Below are 13,246 nucleotides of genomic sequence, written 5' to 3' on the forward strand. Positions count from 1 at the left end.
TACAGACGAACAATACTGGACGAACTAAAGTACTGTAAGCAATTTGTTGAAGGACTGCAGCCCTTCAGGATTCTACCAGTAAACCGCAATCTAGAGTTCGCCTTACCCGTTACTTGTGTAATCTGATCGTTCCACACGTCTTTGAATGCCTAATGCAGTAGCATTTCACCGCAAGAAGTAGATAATGGGAACGCCTTCATATTAAACTTCATGCAGCACGTTTCTCATCCAGGAAACACATTTCAGTGTTGGCTGTTTGCGATGAGATCGTTTAATAATTCATGCAAGAAGGGGAAACGTCTATCGATAATACATCGTTTCCTTCTGTGATACTGCTTCTAATGGTGTTCAAAATTCTGCGACTGCCATACTGATATGGAGCTGGCTCTTACAGAAGGACCGTTATGAATAGGAGAACTTTAATTATTTGCACAACCATGGCCGTCCGCAGATGACGGCAAGACTCGAAAAATTCCATTTTTATTCAACTAATTATTTGCTGCATTAAACTGTCATGCCATAAGAAATAAATTTGACATGAAGTAAACAAAGATTTTTGTATCTTAAACGTTTGAAAGTTATTCAGTCAGCATTTCGTTGAAGTTGGATTACGACTAAACCGTAAAGACAAGCATATCTCATTATTGTATCCAGAGTACATCTTTTTATGGTATTACAGTAATATCAATATAGATCTAGCAAATCGAAAACAAGCATCAGACTAATCGATAGTACAAATCCTTACAGTCTAGGATTCAGCCCAAATGGTCTTCGTCTCCCTGGTGTGGTACGTTATTGTGGTAACTGGACTAAAGTACTCAATACTCTACTGCTGGTTGTCGTGCAGCGTTGCACTCCACATGAAGCGCTTATTTCAATAGTGTTACAAGTCCATTTCCTCCACTTTTCTGCCTATAATGCTTCCGAAATTAATGATCCAAACAAACAGAAAGAAAGGTTCATCTCTAGCAAGAAGCCATATACTTGAATATTTCTGATATCTCAACTGGAGGTTTTTCAGAACTCATTTAACTTTAAGACTCTGTATCTCAAAATGAACAAAAATGGGCTTGTGTCACTATTGAAATAAGCCCTTCATATAGTTATAGAACCATATAGTTTAAGAACATCAAGACACCACTCAGACCTTCGTACACTGCCACAAAAATGAGTAAATGAATAAATAAATAACAAAAAAGTACTCCTTTCTAGAGTTTTCCAATTCACTCAGGGCATATGGAGTACATGAAATTATCACTTTTATAGATCTAAAGCACAAGCGGTTCTGAGGTACCACGTATCGACCTTTGCTGAAACCCATATTAGTACTAGGTGTAGCCTCTTGACTCTGGCATCCAGTCGATAGCACACGAGACGAATACTCTCCTGGGATACGTTATGCCACTCCTACTCGACCTACTCACGTAGTTTTGGAAGAGTTGTTGGGTGACGATTTACAGGAGTCACTTGTCGTCCCAGCATATCCCACTCATGCTCGGCTGGAGACGCGTCCGGAGATGGTGATAGCCAGAGAAGTTGCTAAACGTCTCGCAGAGCACATGAGTTTCATGGACGGTGTGTGGACGAGCATTACACTATCGTAACAACAAATCGCCTTCCCGTTTCAGGAACGACAAAAGAACGGGTGTGCTCACCAGGTCTACGTCGCACGTGCAAACGACCATAACTTGTTTCCAGGCAGGATCAGCTTTCATCGGTGAATACGACGGCGCGCCAACCCATCTTCCAAGTGACCCTGTGACGGCACCAGTCGAATCGTGCAAGTCGAAGCCGTGGCGTGAGTGGGTCGGGACAGAGGTGCCCGGAGTCCCACTTCTGATAACGGTAGGCAACAGTTCGTGTTAACAAGTAAGGGTTCACGAGCCCTCTTATTTGAACTGCGGTAGTTGTACCATCTGCCACTGCTACCCTTACGATACTACGATTCTGGCGGACGTCTGTGCTGGGTGGACGTCCAGAACCACGTCTACCGGTGAGGGAATGTTCACGTGTCCACTCGGTACTGACAATTTTTAAACTCGCTCAGTTGGCTGTAGAGAGCTCGAGTGCGTCTTCGTGGCATCGTTTCCTGTTTGCTCCACGCGTTTGTATCACACTGTGTCTTCTGGCTGTGAGCATTTCCTATTAAAAATTAGACACTCGTGACGCATGGTAGCTGTGCCACTACGCTGTATGTTGGCGGACGACGTTGAAACTATAACCAGTACGACAACTATCCCCTAAGGTGGCATCTGCCGTCATCGGATCAGGATCGACGTCCTCTTTCCAGGTGCACTTTTTTCCGGCGTTGTATTTTGCTGTCATTGACCAAGCAATTTTTTTCCGTATTTGGGGCCACACGTGAAGTATAGTTGAATACACCTGCAGCATAGAACGACCGTGTTGTTGATAATATACTAAATCTGCTCTTCTTTATAAAATTGAAGACTGAGCGTGCGCCCGCATCTCGTGGTCGTGCGGTAGCGTTCTCGCTTCCCACGCCAGGGTTCCCGGGTTCGATTCCCGGCAGGGTCAGGGATTTTCTCTGCCTCGTGATGGCTGGGTGTTGTGTGCTGTCCTTAGGTTAGTTAGGTTTAAGTAGTTCTAAGTTCTAGGGGACTGATGACCATAGATGTTAAGTCCCATAGTGCTCAGAGCCATTTGAACCTTTTTTTTTTTTAACTGAGCGTGCCTTCATGGTTCGAATACAAACTTGCTGTTTACTTTAAGATGACCCCAAGCGAAGAGGCTCTTCTTGTGGGGAACTAGTGACGGGCACTGGGCAGCGATAATACAGCAAAATTTATGATGTGCTAATTGTTGGAACTTTCTGTAGCTCAGAACTTGCTATAATATGAAATGGCAGAAAAGATCGGTTACTCTCTTTCGGCGAAGTTCTGTAGTGATTCACATCTCACAATACTGCAAAACATCGCCGAAACCGCCGCCACGGTAAGAAAATGGTCCAATTTCTCCTCAACAACCTGACAGCCAAACAATGCAGCTTTTACTAAAGCCATTGTGTTACCACTGTATTCTGCTGATTAGCATCAGAGACAGTCATATCTGCAAAAATTTGAGAATTTTGGATTTAGTGAAATGTCTGTCTCAGCTTCCAGGAAGGAGATAAGAGCTCCCTTCTACCCCTTCTCCCTACCCCCCATCCCAACCCCCATTTGTGGACGCCTATAACAACAAGAAAAGTATTCATGCGGACAGAGCTACGACGTGTATAGCTCCATTGACTGTCAGCAAGGCGGCCAATGTTGCTACTTCTGTTGACGCGGCAGCAAAGGGTGACGCGTCAACGGTGTTGCGTCAGTACTATAGTTGGGTTGGCGTAACTTGACCCCTGACAATTGCAGTGGGCTGGACGCTACCGTTTCGCTGCCCTATCTCAACCAATAACGTAACGTTACTGCTTTCGCCTGCAGATAAAACTTGCAAAAGCACTGCGAGCTGCCGAGGATCTTCTCACGTCCTCTCAACTGGAGAAACATGAGTGCCACCCCGTCACCTTTTAAGACAAGACACTCTTGTGCGTACAGTTTCATAATGGGTGTATCCATGTGTAAGGCCTCTGAGGAGAACGAAAGTTTTCAGACTGTATTCTTCATGGTCATAGGAGCCCAATACCTGTTGTGGCGCTATGGGGTGCCTTCACGTAAGCTATAAAATTACCGCTGGTTCGCATAGCTCATAAGCTGAGCAGCTAGCGTTAATTTCCTGACGACTTGAGGCCGGTAGCTATACCCTATCTTCGAGATCTCTGTGATGTTACCTTTCACCAGAATAACGGAAGACTGTTTATTGTTCATGATGTCATAACCTACTTCTATATTGCGGGTCTTCAACTATTGCTCTGGCAAACATGTTCTCCAGATTTTCACTCATTGGGAACACTTGATCATGGGTTGTCAAGATGCTATCAGGCTGGATTATAGCCATTATTGCTCCCAGAGACGACAATCCTGTGTACTAAATATTCCACCCTGTATATCCCAGAATCACCTGACGATTTAATCAGACATTCTTGCTATTATCCAAACTACTATATAAACACAAATCGTTGTTTAACGCTGTTGCCAAAAATCTCGGAAAGTGCTTGAAATGTTTACACTACACTATAATGAAAATTCGGACAGTCACAGGCTACATATTTCTTGGATGTGTAGAATGTAACTACTACATATGTAATACTATATATAATGGGCAAACATTGTTACTAAGGATTCCGAAAATGTCTTGAGCGACTCACTCAAATTTTCACACTGTACTCTAACAAAGATTCAGACAGAACAGGCGATATATCTTTTCAGAAAACCATGGAAATGAAATGATCGTTTAGCTCATTGGCCGGGAGGCCCCTTATGGGGCAGGTCCGGCCGCCTTGGTGCAGGTCTTATTACATTCGACGCCACATTGGGCGACCTGCGCGCCGGATGGGGATGAAATGATGAGGAAGACAAGACAACAACCAGTCCCTGAGCGGAGAAAGTCCCCGATCGAGCCGGGAATTGCACCCAGGCCCCTTAGGACGGCAGCCCGTCACGCTGACCATTCAGCTATCGAGGCGGACTTCGAAAAGCAATAAAGAAGATTTATGCGACAAAAGGAAAAGCTGTGCTGTGTTCTACTGTGAAAATGTGTTGCTTTGTTTTAACCTCGGTAGCGGGGCATGTAAACCATTAGACAAATTGTTTCTCTCATGTATATTTTTTTCTCGTTGTTTATATTTCGAAACAAAAATTGTATGCACAACAATGTGCCGATTTGCTTTCTTCCTCGCAGTCGATTTTCACAAAAATAAGAATGCTGTATTTATGGACTACTGGCTTATGATTAGAATACTACTACGGAATCTGTGTTTCCAATTTCGATAGACGAGGCTGAAGGCCAGAGATAGAGGAGAAAAGAGGGTGCAGCGTGGTGGTGGGGGCGGGGGGAGGGGAGTTGCGGGGGGGGGGGGGAGTGTTAGAGATAAGGAAGGAGAAGATGGGCGTTGAGAGACGAGGAGGTGGGGAGATGGACAACGAGAAGGCGGCAGGAGGTGGACAAAGAGAGGGGGAGCTGCAGATTAGGACGTATATCCAGTTCCCATACATTACGAAGCAGTGCTGGGTTCGCTAGTACTGTGTAAGCACACTTAGCAAAATTTCACTATTTCCCATCCACCGTAGAGTTTAAATTTAGATGTCTACCAGTGGACAATTTACTCTTCAAATGAAAAGTAGATATAAATTGCCTTTACAAGAGTAACACAGAACGATATTCCCTTTAACACAACAAAATGTTTCATATCCTTTCAATTGTTTTAATTTTGTGTTTAACGTGTTAGACCCTGCTGAAAAAAGGTATATTTTTGGGAATATTATTTAAAACAATAAAACTTGAATATACTACTGTTGTCAGGAAAACAATCGTTTAATCTGAGGTTCTCTCTCTTTCTTCAAATCTGCGTCTGTACCACGGTACTATAATTTCCAAACAAACAATCTGGTAGAGTTAAAGCTAATTATTTCAGAGTTTGTGGCGCAAGGAGAACATTTGCTTTTTCAATAAGCCGACCGTTAACAGCCTCTGCATCTCATGAAGCGTAAGCAGGAAGTGGGCGGGCGAGGGATGGAAACGAAGGAAGGGGTGGGGGTGGTAGGGCTCTCTGTGAACCTCCAGCCACACCCCAGCTTCTCTCCCCCCACTCCTCCCTTTCTGATCCATCTGGCGATCACCAGGGGCAGCACGGGTACCGCTTCTAACCAGGCGGCCAAATGCGATTACGTATTCATGGCTTCGCCGCGTAATGCGATTATGTTAAACACCCATAGCACGAAAATTTGAGCGTAGCACACCAACAAACCGTCATGTCGGTACCGCGGCGACTTACCCACAACGTTTCGTGTCTGTGTGAGCCACCAAGGATGAATCGGTTTCTCTTTCGCTTGTTACCTTTCCAGACTACTCAGTGATTGCCAAAAAAAGTGCCAGTTAGGAATGTATTATACAGGGTGTTCGGAAATTCTCGTTACAAACTTCTAAGACTTGTGGAGGGGAGTGAGGACAGGTTTTCATATCGGGAAACGCACCGTTTCCGTTCAGCGACGATTTCATTTCAGATGTGTAATGTGTCCACGTCTGCAGAAGGACAGAGACAATCCTCAGTGTTGCCTGTCCTGGTATGCAATAGGTTAAACAGAATGACAGTTTAAGAGGTCCATGATTAAGGAATTTGTTGCTAGCGCACTTGAGCAGATGTAATTTCGATGGATTGCTCACGCGCTGCCTGCGATATGTAAGCTATAAGAGAATCTCAGACGAGAGAGCAGTGTTGTCGTCAGTAGGAACTGTGTAGCAGTAGGAGTGGTAGTAGCGAGCGGTCTGGTGTGTGGAGTTGGCTGGGCCGGTCGTGGGGAGCGATGGCGGTGCCTGAGCTTTGTAGAATAAGGTGAAAGCAGCCTCACGCATATGTACTATTGTAATATCAAGACCCATGTAAATGTTTTTTTTTTAAATCTCTTAATAATAATCTTTCTTATAAAAAGTAACCTTTGACAATCATTCATCTCAATTTAAAGAATTAACTATTTTCTCCAATCCGTGGTCATCCCGATTATTGTAAAGAAAATGCAGTTGTTTCTTTTTATACATGACAGATCTATCGGCCAGCATTGCAATGAGCTATGCCAGAAAAATTTCTTACGCTCGGCCTTATTGAGGTAAGAATTTTCAATTTATCCAGTATGATCTTTCAGGGCCATGACGCAGCACTGCTGACGTCCAAAATTTACCAGTTTAGATTCTCGGTCTGTTAATTATTGAAAGGTTATACTCGAGCCACAATTTTATTGAGAGATTAGTCACATTTTTATTATTGGTAGGTTACGGAATTTATCTGTTGGTAGGTTACGCTAAATGTAAATGCAATATACATATTTTATCTGTTGGGAGGTTACACTAAATGTGAATACTATACATAAATATTATTTTTACTGTTGCGAGGTTACGGAAATTTTCTGTGGGGAGGTTACACTTGTCGACAACCGGCCAGGATCGTATTTTTGTGAATTTCTGAGATGTAGTCAGTTATATATCTGTTCTTATTTACTTAATGTTTAATGTAGTTTGCATCTGGCGCAATGCATTTACTAACTTGTCACTCGTTCTTCCACAGATAATCGGCAATTTATTGCTCTGTGTTGTTATTGTATTTGTTCCATTTTTGCTTTGTCTTTGTTTGATTTTGTGCTTACCTTTGACTTGTGAAAATGCCGCGAAAAACTGCTAACAGTACATCGCGATGCGCAATGAGTGAAAAAGCCGACTTAAATAATTTGACCGATAATACTAGCGACACTCTGTGTCATTATGATGTTCTTCCAATTACAGATAATCAGTGCGTACCGACCACTAGTAATGATTTTAATCCTAATGATGAGCAAACAAATTCAATTATGTCCACAGTAAATTTAGAAATTGATGACGCGGCACGTTCCGATTCAATGAACGTCGCCCAGTTAGACACACCTGATTTGCAAAATTTACACAGTTAACAGATAAATGTTTCTAAAGAAAATGAACTATTTAGTCAAAATACGTTGGATTTATTTGATTCCGATGTAGTGACCAACTGTGCACATCCGATTAGCAAACCTTTTCGTGAATCAGACAATGACCAAGTGGTTACACAACACGTGACAAATTCAGATACACGATCACACAGCACAGAAAATAGAGTCGCTAATGTTGGCATTGATCAAGTTGTGGCAGTATTGCTACAACTTAATGAATCGAACAAACAACTTAATGAAAATTTTAAATAGTTGAATGAAAAATACGACAACCTTAATGAATCGAACAAATAACTTAATGAATCGAACAAACAAATTAATGAAAATCTCAAACAGTCGAATGAAAAACACGACAACAATTTCAAACAACTTAATGAAAGTTTCAAACAGTCGAATGAAAACCACGACAGGTCGTTCAAACAAATTAATGAAAAACTCGACACCTCTATTGAACAGCTTACTGAACACGTTACAGCCGTTGCGGAGCAATGTAATGAAACTAAAAAACAGTTACGTGAGGAAATTAAGGCCTGTGCCAGGAATAATAGTGAAGAGATACGCAATACACATGCTGCCACAACTAAATTACTTAGAGATGAAATTAGTGCAGTTGCTAAACAAAGTTCAGAAAACGCAACACAGTTACGCGACGAGTTTAAATTAATGTCAGCAAAACTTTCACGCTCACTGGATGCGAAAGTAGACACTAAATTTGACCAACAGAACAGCCAAATTGAAGAACGTTTTAATCACCACCTACAAAACAGTGAAACGCGTTACCGTAAATTTATACAGGAACAGAATAAAGTAAAGAAAGAATTCATGGAAACAATTACTGCACAGAGGCAGGAAGATAAGCGTAAGTTGTTTACGAAAGGAAAAACATAAATATACAACAACATTGCTACAGTATCAGACGAAATCAAACAGTTGAACACCAAACTGCATGATGAAATCTCCGATCTTAAAACAAAAACGGACACACACACAGTAGACTTTCAGACAATGACCAGCAGACTTGAAAAGTTGGAATTAATACAGGATTCCGATGCCATTAAAACGGACGTTAAGAAATTGAACGAAACCACACGTAAATTGCAAAAACAAATCGATGCCTGTGACACTAAAAATGACTATGAGGTAAAAGCACTGCCGGAAAAATTTGATGAACTGGCCAGTCGTATTGACGTTATCGAAAAAAACAATGACACCAAATCAAACGATACGTCAGCAGTTTCGTTCAATCAAACACGCGAATTCCAAAACATTCAGCAGACAATCAATGAGATGGATATATCCAATAATATATTACGTAGAAAATTGTCATCATTACAGCAAGAAGTGACAGAAATGAAAAATGTTTCAGCCTTTAACACGACACAGCATACGCCACATTCCGAACATTAGTCACACTCACACAGCCAGTGTAATTTAAGTAATTTGCAGAGAGTACGTGACTTAGAATCCGAACAGACACAGACAAATAGATTCTCATAAAATCCTGAACCTGTTCAAACATTCAGAGACGATAATTTTGATTACAAGCACTTTCTATCCGCGAGAAAATTTAAGGTATTTAAGAATGACAGAACACAGATTCACCCCTTGAATTGGATACAACAATTTAGTTTTGCTTTTCCACCAACTTGGCCTGTAACACGCAAACTTGAATTTATTTGCAGTTTTTTGGAAGGCGAACCGGCAACTCGTATGAGATCGATCGCGAGACAATGCTACTCCGTAGAAAAATTTTAGAATGCTTTTCTGTCAGTGTATTGGGCGAAGCCGACACAGCGCGGAATCAAGGATCAATTAGTTAGCTTACCGAATTATGAGAAGTCAAATTTTACTACTGTCACGCTATTTTTTGAACACATGGTGCAACAAAACCAATACTTATGTGAGCCATACAGTGAATCAGCACTTATCCAGTTATGTATTTCTAAATTACCACGATCGTTAAGAGTATAACCTTTAACAGGACAGCAGAAAGAAAATATTTCGGCATTTAGAGATCTGCTACAGCTTTTGTAAGTTTAGCAATCAGACTATTCTTTCATAAACAAAAATTTTTCGCACCATAACCAAGGCCAACAAGCATACAGTAATTACGACCAGCCACGCTATTTTAATAGCAAAGGCGATAGACGCTCCAGTAGTGACAACCACCAGAACTTTAATAAGAGACAAAATTTTAATTATCAATATCGTCAAAATTATCAGCAACAGGAAACACATTTTGGTAACAATAGAGGTTTTTCCCCACAACAACAACAAAACCAGCCGGTTAGCATACCTAACCAACAATGTAATGTGCAAGGTCAACCAAGCTTTAATGTTTCGCCGCCTACACGTATAGCGTTGTCTCCACCAAATAGTAATGCACAGCAATATGGAAATCAGTACGTACAGAAAGCACATCATTTCGATTCCTATTGCAAAGCGCCGCATAGCAATGACTATCATGACAGACGTAAATCTAATGAGCACAGTTTTCAGCGTACATTTAATAACAGTAGGTCTTATCAGCAGCAGAATCATCCACAACAACAGATTATCGTGAATGAACCAGACAGTCGATATCATCCCGAGCCAAATACGTCAGGACAAAATAACAGAACTGTACAAATAGTCGAAACGCCACAGCATTCTCCCGCAAATAACAGCACGTCAGAAAGAATTTGACTAGATACAGTACAGGTTGCATCTTCCAGCAATGTAAGCAATACTTTTCATACACAGAATCTTGTTCACGAAGATGTTATTACTTTTGGCGACATCCGAGACACACTTGTGCATGAAAAACCAGTTATACAAAAACCATTTCCCATCCTGTCATTGACGTAAAGATTGGATCATCCACATTTTCAGCAGTAATCGATTCTGGATCACCTATGTCAGTTATAAATGAGGAAACATTCAACGAATGGTTACCATTAGGCAAAACTAAAGTAAAAGGAGCAGTATCTGGTAAAGGAGTAGATGTAAAATTACAGACACACTTATCATTTTGTATTGCAGGTCATACGTTCCACTCAAATTTTTGGATTGTTCCCTTATTGACAACAGACGTTATTTTAGGTAAGAATTTTTTGGTACAACATGACGCAATTATTGACTTTTAAAATTCCTATTTAATGTTAAAAGATGAAAGGTACAACTGGCATTAGAATTTCAGCGCTTTTTATCGGCAGAAGAACAGGCAATCAATTGAACAGGCGTCATTTCTACATCGCGTTACACAAACTGTCTTTCCACATTGTTCACAGATACGCACGTACACAACTACAATACACCAAAAGAAGCCGACTATGACGTTATTCAAATGATTTCTGAGAAGGTAAAACAGAGCAGCGCAAATACAGATGACGAACGTACTCAACTACGCAAAATTCTATTGCAGCAAGCTCCAGTTTTTGACAACGTCCCTGGTACTATGTCCGGTTTTATGTATGAATTTCAAGTTAAACAGCATGACACATTTAAAGCTAAACATCATCCTATTCCGAATATCCGCACACAAAATATTGTAGCAGACGCACAGTCCCGTTCTCTCAACAACATTCAGCAAGACATCGGATCCAACTTCTGCCGAGCAAATTCTAGCGTCATGTATATTGAACAAGTTGCATTTGAAAATTTCATTTCTTCGTCATTACGAGACATAGGACAAGAGCAAAGCAAAGCAACGTATGGAAAGAAATTAAACACCTTTGGCAAGATAGGAATAACGTTACCATTAGAACCATTGTACTGTACGCAAGAACATTCTGTTCCGCCGCTCTCACCCTGACAGCAACAACTGGTTATTATGCATTCCTGACGAACTTGTTAACAAATTAATTTGGTATACTCATTTAAGTTACGCACATTACGCAGCCAGAAAATGTTTTCTTATTCTGAGACAGAACTGTTATTTTGCCAACATGGAGAAACGCATTCGACGAGTTTTAGCGTCATGAAAAATCTGCCAGAAAGCTATATCAGACACGACTTCACATATTCCTCTGTTGCATCCCATTGTACCCGTTAAATTGAGACTTATGGCCGCTGTAGACGTTTTTGGACCGATTCCCAGATCTAATAGAGGTTTTGTTACATCTTTGTCGCTGTTGAACTCACTTCGAAATTTGTTACCTTTACTCCGTTACGCAAAGCTACTGCTAAATCTGTTTCTAAAGCATTTGTAAAACATTTTCTATTTCATGTAGGGCATCTATTGAAAGTAATTTCTGACAATGGACTACAATTTCGATCTGTAATATGGACACGTATGTTACGAGCTAGAAACATTTCTCCGATCTGTACATCCAGGTATCACGCCTCTTCGAACCCTTGTGAACGACCAATGAAAGAAATTGGTAAACTGTGTATAATATACTGCCATAAAAGACATATTGATTGGAACACACACATACTCTCGTTCCAGGATATAATTAACTCCATACCAAATGAATCTACTATGCTATCTCCGACTGTTATATTGAAAAACGTTGAACCACCTAAGAAAATTAAAGAATTAGTATCTTTTCCTACATCTCGTCGACTACGCCACCATGAAATACTTGAAATTACGCTCAGCAACATCAAACGTGCCGCAGAGCGGCAGAGAAGAAAGCAAAAACTGGTTTGTACATGCCGTGACTTTCACATTGGACAGAAAATATTAGTACGCACACACTATTTATCCAACAGAGGAAAAAGCAGATGCAGTAAATTTGAGCTTCTATACGCAGGTCCATATAGAATTCGCAGCATTCCTCAACCCAATGTAGTACATGTCGAAACTCTGAGAACCAGAAAAAGTAAGGGCAATCACCGTATTTCCAATATTAAACCATTTATTGAATTAACATACTTTATGATTTATCACACTGTAATGCCATATCCAGATATTTATATGACCACTTACTGTTGATGATTATATTTTTTTCTTGGCAAGTGCCCGGCAAGGTAAGGTTAGCAGGTCACTTTTCTTGTCGTTAGACATCAGACCGTGAACATTTTCCATTTTTTATGTATGTATGATTGTTTTCCTAACGAAAGTAGAATTTTATCTGTATGCACTATGAAATCTTTAAAATATAACAAACACCAGTTGACTTTGACATTTTTCCTTATGATATCTCAATATCTTGACTATTCTACATTTTTTGCTACTGCATTATGATACTGTGTGTACATATTTTGCACTTGAAAACTGTCTATGTTTTTGACATAACACGTTTTCTGTCATGCTATGCTGTATGCTTAGTTATATCAGTAGAAACAAGTTTTCATTTAACGGATATATGATTTAAATGCAAGATATTAATCCACATTCATCATTTTCGGAAAGTAATACCGTGTAAAAGAAATAAATTAAATAAACCACAGTGGTTTATTATGAAATGGAAGTTTCACCATCGGAATGAACGAAAGAAAATGCAATAGCTTGTCATGAGGAGTAAATGGATCAGAATTAACAAGTATTAACAAGAATGTACTATACACATTGCGTAATAGCAGTCTTAACTAATTATTTTTCTTTCAGAATACGAGGCGATTGATGCAAGCTGTCAGATAGAACTACACATGTTAATGTTAGTGATGAAATATGCTAGAAGTAAGAAACTCTATAATATATGAAGTAATGAATGATAATGAATAGTTGTATGAAGTAAATGGTAATATGAATAATG

Source organism: Schistocerca americana, chromosome 5 (genome assembly GCF_021461395.2).
Source record: "Schistocerca americana isolate TAMUIC-IGC-003095 chromosome 5, iqSchAmer2.1, whole genome shotgun sequence".
Lineage (NCBI taxonomy): Eukaryota > Metazoa > Arthropoda > Insecta > Orthoptera > Acrididae > Schistocerca > Schistocerca americana.